Here is a 16,851-nt window from a genome sequence, read left to right as displayed (position 1 = left end):
TGCTTAAAGGGAACCTGTCATCAGAAATTGGTCTAATAAACGATTACTAGTATGTTGTCGAGCAGCTTTAGACCTTCCAGGTCATGTTTCTTTCATGGCCCAGTGTGGTTCCATCACCCAGAAAATCAAATTTGAAGTGAGTTGTTAATTGGTTGCATAAAGTCAAGCAGGCGGAGAGTTTAACATGGAAGTCAAGCTTTCCCTTCCTAAGAACGCCTCCTCCACAATGTGCATCAGACTTCAGGAGATCTGGTCAGTGATGTCTCTAAATGCAGGACCATCAATTACAGTGAAGGGGCTTTCTGAGGAAGAGAGAGCTTGACTTCAGTGTTAAACTCTCTACCTCCGTGACTTTATACAACCAATTTACATCTCACTTCAAAGTTGATTTTCTGGATGATGCCAACGCACTGGGTCATAGAAGAAACATGATATTGAAGGTGTTCAGCTGCTTGACAACATACTGGTAGTGGTTTATTAGGTCAATTTCTGGTGACAAGTTACCTTTTAATAAGGAAGAAAGGTGATGAAAAAGGATGTAGGAACATATTCCTTTAATAAAGAATATTACAAAGTTTATTATTTTCATGTGCACTATTCATTTATGCAATTCTGGTCTCGTACATCCCACCCCATCGTCAACAAATAAGGATATTGACAAAAATATTCTGGCTGGTGTAGTATAGTATAGTATAGTACAAGTATAGTATAGTACAGTATGTCAAAACACCTTTTAATTTATTCATAATTCTGTATGAATAGAAATTTCTACTTTTTAGAACCCTGAATTATGAAGATCCCCTCCCCTCCAGCTAACTGTCAGTTAAAACAGATAGAGGTATTACCGGAATATAACCAGTATAGATATAAACAATACTCCTATGTAAATGATGATAGATCTTCTATAACGTGACATTTCTTGCTTGATTTGTTTTCAGTTTTAGGCTGCAATCTCAAACAAAAATGTCAGCTAATAATATATGGGCGGAAACGATGATCATTTTATGGCTGGATATACGCGATTGGTTCTAACCATCTTTGAGATAAAAATGTGAGATCGCGAAAACAAATTTTACACCACATATTTCATTGGCTCTATATTGCAGCCTGCAGAAGAGAATGTAGTTCTGCCCGCACTTGGAGAAAGTTGAGTTGTGGTGCAGTGTGTTTTAGAATCAGATATGAAGAATGAATAATGAAAACTGATAGTGAATTTCCATAAATGTCCTATGCATTTATGGCCTACTTTTGGATATCCGACCTATTGGTAAGACCCATACCGTACAAAGGCTACGGGGGGACATGTGGCAGCCATTTTTTCTACAGCTCGCACATGTTCCCATTCACTTCTATGGAGGTTGTGTATTCCAAAGCCCATGGATGTGTGTTGGTCCCCATTTGTGTGTTAGTAGAACTCACCTGCTGATGACACATGAACGGCCTATGGCCTATGGGACTGTTCTTTGTGGCCCCTGAAACTGCTCACTTTGGGACCAGGTAGCCTAAGCCTGCCATAACCAATCCGGATTGAGAAGTATATTCATGTTTGTAGTTAAGTAAGGTTTAATATTGACCTTCTAAAAAAGTACATGACAGCAATAAAATATATAAATAATAAAATGAATAATAAAAAATGTATATGTCTAATCTTCTTGGTTTTTTTTTCATGCATTGTCTTAAAGGGATCTGGGATAAGAAAAAAAAAACATAAAAAAATATTTCCCCCGTTCTGGCTCCTGGTTCCTCAAGTACATGTGCTAGGGGGCTTGAGCTCAACTGGTCATTCCGGAGAGGGTGGTGGTTGGCGTGGAAGGGTCAAGAGACCCACTTTATTTAATGAGAGGCTTCCTCAGTCAACGGAGGTTACATACGTTTTCTTACAAATATTTTCATATACATTGGGAATCCGAACCCCAAGGGTCACATTCTAGTGTACTGAAGTCAGCATCCTTTATTTATGTTTCTTTACTATGTGTTTCAATAGGGAGTTCCATTTATTAATAAGGACTTCATAGTATTCACATGTGGCGCTCTAAAACCAAAAATGTTTTTATTGGACACACTTTCTTGGCTAGTTCCTGACTCATTTTTTTCTTCAGTTATCTTTCAGAATTATTTTCATGTAAGTCCATGTAGATTAACTTAAAGGGGTTGTCCACTTTCACAAAATAATTGGTATTGTTTGTGTGATGAAAAGTTAGACAATTTTCTAATATACTTTATGTATAAATTCCTCAGCTTTTCCAAGATCTCTGCTTGCTGTCCTGTTGTAGAAAGCTTTTATGTTTGCTTCCAGTGGATACAAATCTGTCCATGGTCATGTGATATCACACAGGTGCATGAGCCTGTGCCCCTCGTGTCACGCTCACGCCACTTTCCTGGCCTCAGCATCCCGCCGTGCATGTCTCCGCCTCCTATGGCGCGTGTGCACCGGCACTCGAAAATTTAAAGGGCCAGCGCACAGCTGATTGGTGCTGGCCTTCCCCTGGAAATTGTATAAAAGCCAGTCTCTCCCAGCATTCCCTGCCGGATCTTTGTGCTTTGTGCCGGATGTGTTGCTCCCCGCTCACGTCCGCCGGAGTTCACCTTCTTCTTCCCGGTACATGTAAGTGTTTGGCTTTTGACACAAATTTGAATGTTAAATCCCGCGGTTATTCCGAATCAGTCGGACCGTCCAGCGGCTGGCCCCCCCCCACCCCCATTTATGTTGCGTGAAAGCCAGCACGATTGTGACACAATCTGATCACTTGTGATACAATCCCTGCGCGATCCCCGAAAAGTCGGGAAACCCAATGAAAATGCAGCCGCAGGACCCTTAGTAAATAAGCCCCCAGGTGCTATTCCAAAAAATTCAGATATTCCAAAAAATGTTTTCCATCAAGGCTACCACACAGTAGCCATGAAAAGTGCCATGTCACAGACTGGGCACACTGCCGGGGACATATTGATACGTTGTACGGATTTCTGTCCTCGGCAGTATCGTCAGTCCGTTACACTTTTCACATTCCATGCTCATCATTCCATTACTGATCCGGCTAGTGTGTGGCAGCCTTCAGACTGTCAAATAGCTTGCACTGCTTTTAGGTTATTCCATATAACTGTGACATACACAGGAATTTATTTAGTATTAGTTATGTTGTGCACTGTTATTTTTCTCTAACAGTGATTGATAGTTAGAAAAGTATTTTTTCAGATATTAATAATAGGTACTTCAACTTGTAAGTTCTCCAGCTACTAAAATGACAGTACTAGGTGGCTTACTGCTTCACTTTAATTGGCTTCCCCATAAACAACAGTGACGGTGACGTCGCATGAGAACGGGAGTGCTAGTGAAGGTGAGTATAAGTATTTGTTTTTTTGTTTTATAGACAAAGACATAGCCCAGACAACACCTTTAAATGGCATCTACCATCAGGATCGGGGATTGTAAACCGAACACACTGACATACTGATGTGTGTCCCTTCTGGCAGGTTTGTATGCTATTATTTTTACAAAAACATGTCTTTAAAATTTATGCTAATGATCTATGGAGCCCCTCAGGCTCATTTGCATAATTGTAAAAGCCTTTCTGTTGTAAATAAAAGGGCATAAGAACCTTAAAGGAGAGTGGATCCTGCCAGAGGGGGCTCACATCAGTATGTCAGTGTGCTTGGTTTATAATCCTTCATCCTAGTAGTAGAAGGATTCTCCTGATGTCTTCTGCCTCACTGGAAGTTGTAGAAACAAGGATACTTAAAATGTGAAAAGTGGAAACCTTCTCTTTCAGATCATTTATTTAGCCACAGTCGCTTGTTATTATTTCTGGGTGTTCAAAGTCTAAGGTCATTAAGGGTTTCCTTTGCACCTTTATATAAATGTATAATTTACTGTACTCCTTGTGGTGTGTCACTTATCACTATGTAGAGGTTTTTTATGCATTGCATATTGTATGCTGCATTTATATAGGTCAGATGGAGTTTGTAAACTGATGGCCTTTCTCCTCAGTTGTGTTCGTATAGTTTTTAAAGAATATGACCCACATTTATTCGAGCCTTTGCACCCCTTATTTTACAATGTTAATCAGTTTTATTGCTGTTTTAGCTCCTATCACTCAGTGATGGTCAGTGTGTTGGTGGGGACTCTCTAAGCAGACACATTATGATCCCTCTAGTTTTGTGGGGTGACAATGTGCTTACATTTTATCAGGGTACAGGTTTATCTACACTTTCTTTTAGCTTCTGAACATTCACTGGCATCTGATACATAGAAAGAGAGATGAGACAGATCAGAGATGAGAGATGATGATATCCATGAGATGCATATTACAAATGACATTCTTAGCTCTGCTATAACAACCATAACATACACTTTCAGTTCTGCTATATTCTTCCCCCTCCCTTGGATAAAGTCCTTATCTGCCTGCAGCTTGTAGATTTACTCTCCTCACACTGTTGCTTGCCAGCAGGAAGTCTCTGTGTGAGCTTGTCCTGGAATCCAAGGGGAGAGACCGGAGGCAAAGAGCAGTCTAGTGTGCCATCAGACAGGAATATGCATTTTGCGACCCAAAAGTCAGAAGATTCAGGGTTGGTTCCAGGGGCAACCAAAATTCTATACACCAGGACTCATAGAGACAGGTTGAAATTATATCTATGAAATTCTGTGTTTGTTTATAAAAAGTATTTTGGAGATTTAATAATGATATAAAAGAAAGTGAACATGTTCTGCCTATAATTATAATATATCATTATGTTGAAATTGGTAGAGAAGAATTATTGTTTTTGAAGACTTATAGTTCTATTTGGGAATGTACCATATTCTCCGGCGAATAAGACTTCTTTTAAAAAGTTATTAGTCATCTTATAAGCTAGGTGAGGAGTGAGGGGGGCACTTTTAGCTGAAAAGAGGGAGCAGCTGTATGGGTGAACAATAGGGAGAGATGAGAAATGGTTCCTGTTTGGAAGAGGAGACTGTTGCTAAGTAATGGAGGGAGATGGATGGGTACATGGCCTCAGTAGATGGTTGAATAAGAAAGATGGTGTGTATGGGATATTTGTGGCAGCACCACAGCTACACTGTGCATGGAAATTTATTAATTACAGCCACAGATGGAGACGATAAAAGACGCTAAAGGACACCAAACCAACAATCTATACAGAACTGTCATTGGTTAAGTGTCCTGACTTGGCCCTGACAGGATCCCTATAAAGTGCAGTTATATTTATACATTCTTACTATGACAATCCTCTATAACTAGTAATATTACTAATTAATTATTAATATGAAATATAATCTTGTTCTGATTTGTAACAACAGACAATAGCTCCTTAAATTTCTTTTGTTTTTCGAGGTTTTTAAATTCATTTACCAGAAAACCGGAATTGAGTATTTTGTTTGTGCTCACACAGCTTCACCTAAAACAAACTTTAAGCTATGCAGTTCATCCTTGGTTCATCCTTGGAAATGTTACCATGTGGGAATATCTATCAAACATTGGAAAGACAACAAAAAGAAACATAAAAGAGAAAATAGCGTGTCTTTCAAAGCCATCTAGTGGAAGTGCTGTGCTGTCTAGTTTATGCTGGTTGTGAACCATAGTGTAGGGGAGAAAAATGTGTAGAAGAATATGAAAAGACTGAGGGATATCCATGACACCACGAGGGAACATACTATCTATATACAGGCGGTCCCCTACTTAAGAACACTCGACTTACATACGACCCCTAGTTACAAACGGACCCCTGGATATTGGTAATTTATTGTACTTTAGTCCTAGACTACAATAATCAGCTATAACAGTTATCACAGGTGTCTGTAATGAAGCTTTATTGTTAGTCCTGATTCTTATGACAACCCAACATTTTTTAAATCCAATTGTCACAGAAACCAAAAAAGTTCTGGCTGGGATTACAATGATAAAATATACAGTTCCGACTTACATACAAATTCAACTTAAGAACAAACCTACAGACCCTATCTTGTATGTAACCCGGGGACTGCCTGTACTGTATTGTAAGACTGGGGTACTATATCTGACCTGTAAAAAATAGAATTGCAAAATGTAATAAAACCATATATAACTTATGTATAATGCCCAAGGATGTCTGAATTCTATAATAAAATGTTATTTGGCACTGAAAAATGTTGTGAAATAGTTTGTATTGAGGCAAAAAAATAATCATTTTAGAGCATTTTTCACATGTCAAACACAGTTATAAATGTATGAAACCACCCAGATGTATTGGTGCGGTTAGGGGTGCATTATACAGTAGACACCTGCATTGCCCCTGGGCAGAGGTGGCATGTAAGACAAAAGCAGTAAATTGTATAAGAAATGAACCCCTTAGGGCAGTGATGGCGAACCTATGGCACTGGTGCCAGAGGTGGCACTCAGAGCCCTTTCTGTGGGCACTCAGGCCATCACCCCAGGACAGAGTTCACCAAACAGGACCAAATCCATTAAATTTTCCCACAGTCACAGGCAACTTATAAGATGTTGCTCTCAGCGCTATTTTACAGCGACACTTCATTGACTGTTTGGAACAGCTTGAAAAGTGAGAAGGTGTTGACAGAACTGCATTATCTTTGGAGCTCATCCTGCTGGACCTAACATTCTTCCTGTACAGAGAGACCCGGGAGGGAAGCTACAATGATAGTCTGAATTTGCCCTCCTTCTTTCAACTGTATTGGTGGCCTCAGGCGGCCGATACAATTAAAGAAGTGGAAGAACAGGTAGCAACAAGTTACTGCTTAAAATGGCACGTTGGCACTTCACGGAAAATAACTGGACTTTGGTTGTAGTTTGGGCACTCGGTCTCTAAAAGGTTTGCCATCACTGCCTTAGGGTTCAATTACCCTAGGGGGCCTTATAGTAAAAGAAATGGAGGTGAAAAAGAGGAAAAATTCTCATAGCCCCCATTCCCTGGAATGCATTTATACCCTGGTGATCAAAATTCAGAAAAAAATGTAATCTACATTGACCCATGCCATGCCATTAAAACAGTGTTTTACAAAATTACCAAAGTTTATGAACATAAAACCTTTATTTTTGCAAACATTTTGAGATACATTATAAAAAAAAATTTCTGGAGATAACAACAGTTCCCAATCATTAGGAAGTAGACTTTTGCATTGAATAATTTCAGAACATCTACCGGGGCATTGTCCTGCAAGAAAATTTCTGGCTGAAATGCATGGAAGGAACCATGCCTTGTTAAGGGGCTTATGATTGCATTCACACACTCTGTCATGTAGCTGTATGAGAGGTGCAACTCACAGTGCAGAAAACATTCCACAAACCATGGCACTTCCTCCACCACCTTCCACTGACTTCTTTAACAACTTTGGCTTCAGACTTTTTCCAGTTTGTCAACGAACATAATGTTTCCCATCAGACCCAAAAAATGAATCTTTCTTTCATCACTCAAATGAACTGTGGACCACTTTTCCTATGTCCACCAAACATGCTCCTCAGCAAATGTGAATCTAGCATTTTGATTCTCTCTGGTAATGAGAGTTTTGGTCACCGTGGGGTGGGCTTTTGGTCCAAATGCTTTTAAACATTGTGACACTGTATATTGAGATATTTGCAGTGTTAAAACAAGTACCCATGAGGATTCTCAGAATTATTCTTCCCTCTCTTACATTTGTTTTTGAAGGCACCAGCCTTTTTGGGGGACATGAAAAATTTTTTGATGTTGTAAAGATACAATATTCTAGAAATCCCTTCTCTTCTATGGCTGATAAGGTCACCCATTCATCTGGACAAATTGCTGCCAGAGGGTTTCAATCAGGTTGGAATTGGACACAATTTTTGTTAAATCAGCGAAAACTGGAAAGTTAGGCTGACAGTTAAATTGGACTTGCCAGATATTAATGGAAATTAGCACAAGATGCCAAATTTACACCAATAACTTGCAAATATCTGAAGGTGGATTTCAATTTCAATTTATCCTATTTACATTTTATTCTGTGCTTTAGAATATATACAATTTGTGAAATAAGTTTTTATTACTGCTCCCTCCTCACATGGTGTCCCCCCAGCTCCCTGTAACATTTTGGCCCCGTTTATCCTCTCACATTGTAGCCCCTCCCCTAATATTGTGCCACCCAGCTTCCCGTCATATTAAACCCCTCATATCATGCCGCCCAGCAGCTACCCATTACATTGCATCCCCCCTGATATTGTGTCCTCCAGTTCCCGTCTCTTTTTGTACCGCCTCAGTAGCTCCTCCACTTATTGTGACAACCCCCCAGCAGCTCCCCATTTTAATGTGCCCCTTACCCCTAACTCCATTGTACTACATTTTTGTACAGTGCCACTGAATAAGTTGGTGATATATATATAATGGGAGATAAATGGAGATCATGATATTATAAAGTTTATCAGCTCCTAGAATCAGGCTACAAGGGTCCTTCATTGCAAATAAAAGTGATCTATGTAACACTTCATATGACAGACTTCATTTAATAAACATTTATTTTACAAAAGGCACCGGAGCCCATTTACGGTAGAAAATTGCAACAACAAACAAAAAAACTATACGGTACACCATGGATTACTTAGAAAATATGTTTTGGGGGCACCAAAGAAATTAGAATTGGGTTCCTCCAGACCACAGCAATCTAATGCACCAAGTATCTCACGTCTATAGAGAGGATCAGGAAAGGCCGTCTGAGCCTCATCTAGTGTGCAGGGAAGCCATGAATGTCCTGTAAATTGAGTTCTTACTTTTAGAGTCCCGGTGGGTATTAATCCTGGGAACATCACATTAGAAACCTGCTCTGTGGTGAAGGTCCTTACCTTTCTCTTTTCATAAAAAAAAACCTGAGAATAATTGACAACAATGTGATCATTATGTAAAAATACTAGATATAATAGCAGGTCTGCTAGAAAATAGAACTTTTTTATATATGTGCATTACAGATTAATGTTACTTTATTTTAGTAGAAAACTAAATCTTTAAGGAGGTGGTCTGGTTTCATCATCTCTTGAAATGAATATGGACACTTAGGACCACAGCTATTGGGCACTGGTCACATCTCAGTGATATCACCTTTTCTACCCTTTAACCTCCTTATGGAGATCATAGTCAAAGTCCCCAGTCTTGTCACCAATTGGCAGCCACATTAAGTATCAATTAGAGGACAAAAACAATTCCACATGCGGAACGTGGAACAAGAACTCAAACGCCAGAAATGGGCTTAGAGCAGGAACCAAGACCAGGAACCAAGAACAGGATTTTAATGGGACAGGCCACAATAACCCCACTCGGCACTCAGAGCCCTTTCTGTGGGCACCCAGGCCATTGCCCCAGGACACCAGACTGGACTCAAAGAAAGGACACAGGACTGCTTCCTGCAGTCTCAAGCAACTTAAAAGATGCTGCTTTCAGGAAGAGGGAGAAGTAGTAGACAGGGCAGAATTATCTTTGGAGGACCTCCTGCTGGCCCCACAATTCTCTGTGTACAGAGGGACACTGGAAAGAAGCTAAAATGATGCAAATTTCCTCAGGAGGCCAATATGATCGAAAGTTGTTGAACAGGGAGCAATAAGTTACTGCTTTAATTTTTGGTTGGCACCTCGAGATAAATAAGGGGGGTTTTGGGTTGCAGTTTGGGCACTCGGCCGCTAATAGGCTCCCCATCACTGGGCTAGAGTATACCCCCAGCCCAGAGCATACCCGGTTAAATTGGCCTAGGCTATTTTATACCCCGCTAGGCCATATTTATGCTATTTTGGGGGGATTCAGCTCTGACAAATTTAGTGCGACACCTTACTCCAAATACATAACATCACTGTTGGGCTGTGTTCCCATTGAGGTTTTCTGATGCAGTTATGTAGCAGGTGTGGATCCTAATATGTGAAAACATGTAATAGAGAGACGCTGCTCCTATTTTTACTCCACTCCTGGTTTGGACATCAAAAACTGCTTTCTTTCAAAACCCCCATCCTTATCTCGGCATTCACATTGCCATAAAAAAACATTTCTTCAATTTAATTTTATTTTAAAAATGTCCCGTGTGAAGATTATTTCCTATAAATGTCACCATGTTGTCCATTATTAACAAGATAGTTGCCCTTGGAACTGTTTATGTAAATGTGCTATAAACATTGTGTTCACATTGTGTTTATGTAAACACATATATATTGCATGTAAATGCAACGTGTGAACAAAGCCTAACATCCTGCTCACATTGCCCCTCTGGAAACATAATGTAAACATAATGACCAAATGTTGTTAACAGAAATGTGGTGTGAACACGTTCAAATTGCATTTACATAAACTCAACTTACATGAATGTGATGTAAGTGTAATGTGAAGGAGATGTAAATGAAGTGTGTAGTGTGTGAATGCAGACTAATCTTGTGAGTAGTGTAGATTTGTACTGTGTTAGCCATATAAAACAGAAGAAGAAGAGTGAAGAAATCAGGCGATACCTTTTTGAGGGTAACTGAGTATATTTGATGGTGAACTTTCGAGAATACTAGTTCTCTTCGCCAGACATGATGTTGTACACTTAAGACAGTGATCATCAATGGATATTAAAAAAACTTTAAAAAACAGATAGATATACACAGATAGATATATTTACGACAAGATGGTAATAAACAGACTTAAAACCTGTGAGGCATGACAAGATAGCTCTTATTTGCTTGTGGACTCCACATCAGAGATAGGAGGTCATGAAGGTTAGGATCACTTTCTAAGGTGTTGAATCTCTGCAGTAATTTATACTCCCATTCTTTCCTTTCCCTCTGTGTCTTAAAATGTCCCATTAAAATAGTAATCCATCATTTTTAATTGGTTCGTGCGCTGATGAAGTCTCTGCCCTGTTTCCCCAAAATAAAGGCCTCTGGTTGGACACTGTTCACACATAATAAGATACACTACATTGAAGGACCTGCAGGAAAATGCCCCCTTGACCTTATGTACCTACTGTGATTTGGGTACAGGCACATGATCACCTGTGTGGATGTGCCAACATGTTTAGCACCTGTTTTTCAGGCAGGACGAGGTACCATTTTCTAATGGGGGGCACTATACACTACAACCATATCTGTTCAGACAAGACAGAACTGGAAAAACCGCTCCTGGAGCTACGGTCTGAATTTCTCCAGTTGGGCTACCAACCAAAAGTGACTGACAACCAAAGAAGCAAGCATCAATAGAGACCATTTATTCACAAAAGGAGACCCAAGAGGAGGCCAGAGTACCCCTTGAAGTCACCTACAGCTTGAGGGGCAAATTCTAGCCTTTTTGCTGCCTGAGGCAAAAATTTGAAAATGAAGCCCCCTCCCCCGCATGCCAAGTGATGCTACCTCACACACTAGTAGTCCGTCAATGACACAGACATTAGTGACATCTAGTATATGGTATCTTACAGTTGATGATCTACTCTATCAGGAAGAGGACTTCTTTCAAATTTGTCCCAAACATGGTTTATCTCTGCTGAATTCATAGTCAAATGACTTCAGCTACATATAGCAAAATCTTAACAAACGTTACAAAGGAACTTGGATAGGGACATAGTGAGAAATAGCCATTAGTCAGGTAATACATATAAAAAGAACTATATGGGAAATACTTTTATATGATTAAACAGAAGTCTAAGTATCCACATCCTTTTTTTAACTAGCCTGCACCTCCATCTGCTCTTTAACCTACATGCACCTCCATCTCCCCTTTAACCAGTATGCACCTCCATCTTCTCTTTAACCAGTCTGCACCTCCATCTCCTCTTTAACCAGTCTGCACCTCCATCTCCTCTTTAACCAGTCTGCACCTCCATCTCCTCTTTAACCAGCCTGCACCCCCATCTCCTCTTTAACCAGCCTGCACCTCCATCTCCTTTTCAACCAGCCTACACCTCTATCTTTTCTTTAACCAGCCTGCACCTCCATCTCCTCTTCAACCAGCCTGCACCTCCATCTCTTCTTCAACCAGCCTGCACCTCCATCTCCTCTTCAACCAGACTGCACCTCCATCTCCTCTTCAACCAGACTACACCTCCATCTCCTCTTCAACCACACTGCGCCCCCATCTCATCTTCAACCAGTCCGTACGTCTATCTGCTCTTTAACTGGCCTGCACATCAATCTGCTCTTTGACCAGCCTGCACCTCCAACTGCTCTTTAACCAGCCTGCACCCCATCTCATCTTTAACCAGTCTGCACCCCCATCTCATCTTTAACCAGTCTGCACCCCCATCTCATCTTTAACCAGTCTGTACCTCCATCTCCTCTTTAACCAGCCTGCACCTCCATCTCCTCTTTAACCAGTCTGCACCTCCATCTCCTCTTTAACCAGTCTGCACCTCCATCTCCTCTTTAACCAGTCTGCACCTCCATCTCCTCTTTAACCAACCTGCACCTCCATCTCCTTTTCAACTAGCCTGCACCTCCAACTCTTCTACAAGCACCCTGCACCTCCATCTCCTCTTCAACCAGCCTAAACCTCTATCTTTTCTTTAACCAGTCTGTACCTCCATCTCCTCTTTAACCAGCCTGCACCTCCATCTCCTCTTCAACCAGCCTGCACCTCCATCTCCTCTTTAACCAGCCTGCAGCTTGAACTCCTCTTTATCAGCCTGCACCTCCAGCTGCTCTTTAACCAGCCTGCACCTATATGTCCTTTTTTATAATCAGACTACACATCCATACCCTACTCTTTCTCCAACCACACTTCCATGTTCTCCTCTTTCTCCAGTCTTCTGATTTCTCTAGTATATTAGATTTTGTACTCATTCACACAACCTGTTCCTACCATTTTCATGTATGTACAGTTAAGTTACTGTTATAACTACAGGACCTGCACTGATGTTGGTGATCATCTGACATCTCTGCAGGTCCTCTACAGTAGATCAATTAGTAAATTGCATTGGCATGTAATTCAAACAAATCCTTTATATCTGTTATATAGGATGTAATATTGGTACAATCTTTGTAGCTGCACAGGGGACCAAAAGTTAAAGGGGTCACTGTCTCCCTAAAGCCGCTTCCTACTGTTTAGCAAATCGAATGTAACTGCCAAAGCTAAGACATTTCATGACTAACAGGTACTAATAGATTATTGGAGAGACGTAAGGATGGATGTTATATCCGGGCACCAGATATTCTAAGAGGCCGGAGCCTCTTGGTATATCCGGCAGTTCCAAGAGTGCAGGGGGGAAGAAATCTTCCAAAGTGTGTCCAACATAGCTTACATCCTATGAAAATCCTCAGTAGCCTGCAATAGGCTACACAGCTTGGTGTCTTCTAGCAAAAATAGACACAGTGCTACTAATTATGTCTTTTAAATAATTAATAAACAAATGTAATAATAGTGCACCCAGCAAAGAATCCCAGGGTACACCACTCTCTGGATACGATCTTACAACTATAATAATAATAATTCCTTTATTTATATAGCACACACAGATTATGCAGCAATCTCAAAATCACTTGGATATGTTAAAGCGTTCTGTAGTTATAACCACTTATAGTGACACATGTCGAATCAAAAAAAAATGGGCCTTGTCAGAAAGGTGAAAAGTGCTTTTGGTGGCAAGGGGTTAATTCACAATTCACTTTAATATTCACGTTCATTTTTTACAACGTATTGTCGTTTTATGGGCACATATGTCTTCACTATAAGTTGTAACTCACGGATCTCCCTATCCACTTCTTTACTCCCCCATTCACTTCTCCACCTTCCATAGTCTGCCCCCTCTATGACCTACCTACCCCTTTAGTTTCTTCAATAAAGTGAACACTAAAATAAGTAAAATTGCCTGGTTTACTGGTTATGTGTAAACTATGTTTTCCATTTACTTTTGTCTGTTGGGTCCCGAGTGGATTCTAGAGGAAATGTATAAAAGAAAACTTCTCTTGTATGTAGCTTCTCTTTGTTATAGCTCTAAAGCATGCACTGGGTCAACCTGGCCTTAAAGGGATGTCAAGTGGGATTCAAATTTTTTGTAAAGAGAAAAAATGGGTTACAAAAAGGCTTTAAGAATAAATAACTAATATTGGCCTCATTTCCGCTGCGTACTACCATTTCAACATTTGCTAGGTCCGTACCACTCTCTACTTCTTTATTTGACCGACAATAAATATCTTAAAAAAGATGAACTATTTGAGGACTGACCATCTTCCTGCTCTGAAAACAGTGGATTCCAAAATAGCCAGAAAAAAAAAGTTTCCACCACTGGGAGATGTGTTAAAAATCTGATATTTTATATATTAACACATTAAAAACATAGGCTGTATAGAGGGGGGATAGGGACCAACGTGTTTCAAACTGTTTCAATGTTAGTTCCTAGTCACGGTCTGGATATCGGCAGATACTTGAAGGTTAGTAAAGCCAGTTGCTTGGTTTTTTTTTAAAGGGGGTTGTGTTGTATGATGACTATGGGAACCATATATTTTTTGATAGAATGCTGATTATTGGATATGATATCTATCTACCGTATTTGGAGTCCGGAAAAAATTTTATAGTTTTTTTTTTGCCTTCTTCTGGTCAACACATGTTGGACTTTATGGTCTTCTCGATACAGAACCACCCCCTATTGTAGCCAAGCCATATTAAGATGAAAAGGGGTTGTCGGCCCATTACACATACAAAAGAATGTTGTTTTTAGGGTAAAAAAAAAACCTTTATAGCTTATTTTGCCCTTCCAAAATAAGATCAACATTTGCAACAAAGTGTGCCATCTGCTGTAATTCTGTTCAATCCCTCCTTGCCCACTTACAGCCTGACATTCAGACCTTTCAAAGTCTATGTCTGAGAAAAAATACAGTGCCATGGACCCAGAAGTGAGCGTATAAATTACATACATATATTTCGGGTTGTTACATTTTTTCAGATACAATACAAAAATTCCCCTCGGTCATAAGCAGAGCTCAGTACATATACACTATAACCAGCGCTGGCCACGGGGAAGAAAATAATAAAGTGGAAATCTAAAGTTGTGTTGATGCAGTTCTTTCTTTTAGCGCTGCAGTCTTATCCTTGGAGTGCTATTGTTCTAGCTTTCATTTTAACATAATTGACTTATGACTTCCTGTCTGGGTAAACCTGTAGTCAGACGCTGAAGGCGTACGGTGTGCTCTGCACTTATCTATTAAGACTATGGGACATTAATAATATTTACTACTTTGCGCTCATCTTTTGGGCGATTCGTTATCTCCCGTGATGTACCCCCGCAGATTGCTTTTCTGACACTAAATTAAATAACATTTATGATAGATAACGGATAACATTCGGCTTTAATACAGAAACACAACACAAAGCTCCTTGGAGAGACAAGTCTTCATATCCTATAATGTTCCAGCACTGGCAGAATGCGTGTACAGTACAAAGCCAATATCAAAAGGAAATGTGGAGGTTATTTAGCTACAGATTCTGGGCAGTTTGATGGCAGAGTGCTGTTTTTTGATGATCAGCGGCTATATCTATAAACTATATGGTGGAGATTTATCGGCTCTTCTACTCCATGTTTCTAAAGGGCACAGCCGCTGGTGGAGTGGGCCCTCACAGGATGTTCCTTTCCCCTGGTTGTGGACTTTTTAAAAATTTGCCAACATTTACCACTGAATTTATAGCAAACGGGGAGATTCTGAGTGGTCACTGCTCCCCATAAAGGCTCCGTCTATCTTCCACAATCTGAAGGATTACATATATACGGTCATGCAAGACGTGGGTTCATCCGTTTTGTCCAGATTGTGGTGCTCTGCCTCAAATAGTAATCTAAAATATATCATAAAAGAAAAATAGTAGAATGGCATTCACCAACTCGGGTCTTATTATTCCGTTTATTGATATCACATGGTTACAAGTCAACAATGGGTGTTTCGAGCAAACAGCACTTCATCCGGTTAACCGTGAGCATGAAAGTTCCAATGTTCGTTTGTAATCATGTGATGTCCTGCACTTTGTTCCTTCACCTCGTACAGAAAATGTGATTTGCCATTTTATTTATCAATTCTGTTATCAATAAACAGAATAATGTATATTTACTGCTGAATGTTCGCAGAATTTTACTCCAAACTAAAACTCACCAAGTTGGACCTGCCGTGGTTTTGTCTGACAACCAGCACAGCTGGTTAGGGGTAAGGTATGCCGGTACATAAAGCTCTCACAATGAATGTATACTATAAGGACTACCCAATATCATAATGATGATGTATTAAGGTGATAGTCCGATACATTTATATTATTGGTTATGACATATTGGGATAAATTTAGACTGGCTGCACATGTAGAACATTATGGAGCAGATTTATCAAGCTGTCTTAAAGTCAGAATATTCCTAGTTGCCCATGGCCACCAATCACAGCTCCCCTTTAAAATATTCATGAGCACTAGTAAAATGAAAGCTGAGCTGGTATCGGTCGCCATGGGCAACTAGAAATATTCTGACTTTCAGACAGCTTGATAAATCTGCCCCACTGGGGCACATTTACTTACCCGGCACAGTTGTGATCCCACACCACGTTCTTTGATGCTGATTCGGGTCTCCCGGGATTCACTAAGGTCTGTGCGCCCGGTATCCAGTAGGTGTCGCTGCTGCGCCGAGGTCTGCCGGAGTTCACCTTCTTAGTCCCGGTGTATGTGAGGGCTGATCTTGCAACACAAATTCTTTTTTAAATTCCGTGTTTTTTTCCGAATCCGCTGGGTTGTCCGACAGCGAGGCCCCCCGATTTCTGTCGTGTGAAAGCCGGCACCAATGCGCCACAATCCGATCGCATGCACCAAAATCTCGGGGAAATTCGGGACAAATCGGAAATCGTCGAGAAACCCGGTGGAAATGCGCGATTCGGACCCTTAGTAAATGAGTAAATTGTGTACAGCAGGACTGATGGAGACAGGTTGGCCTTATATCTTATATCT

The sequence above is a fragment of the Engystomops pustulosus genome, chromosome 2 (genome assembly GCF_040894005.1).
Source record: "Engystomops pustulosus chromosome 2, aEngPut4.maternal, whole genome shotgun sequence".
Taxonomy (NCBI): Eukaryota; Metazoa; Chordata; class Amphibia; order Anura; family Leptodactylidae; genus Engystomops; species Engystomops pustulosus.
This window is presented reverse-complemented; position numbering follows the sequence as displayed.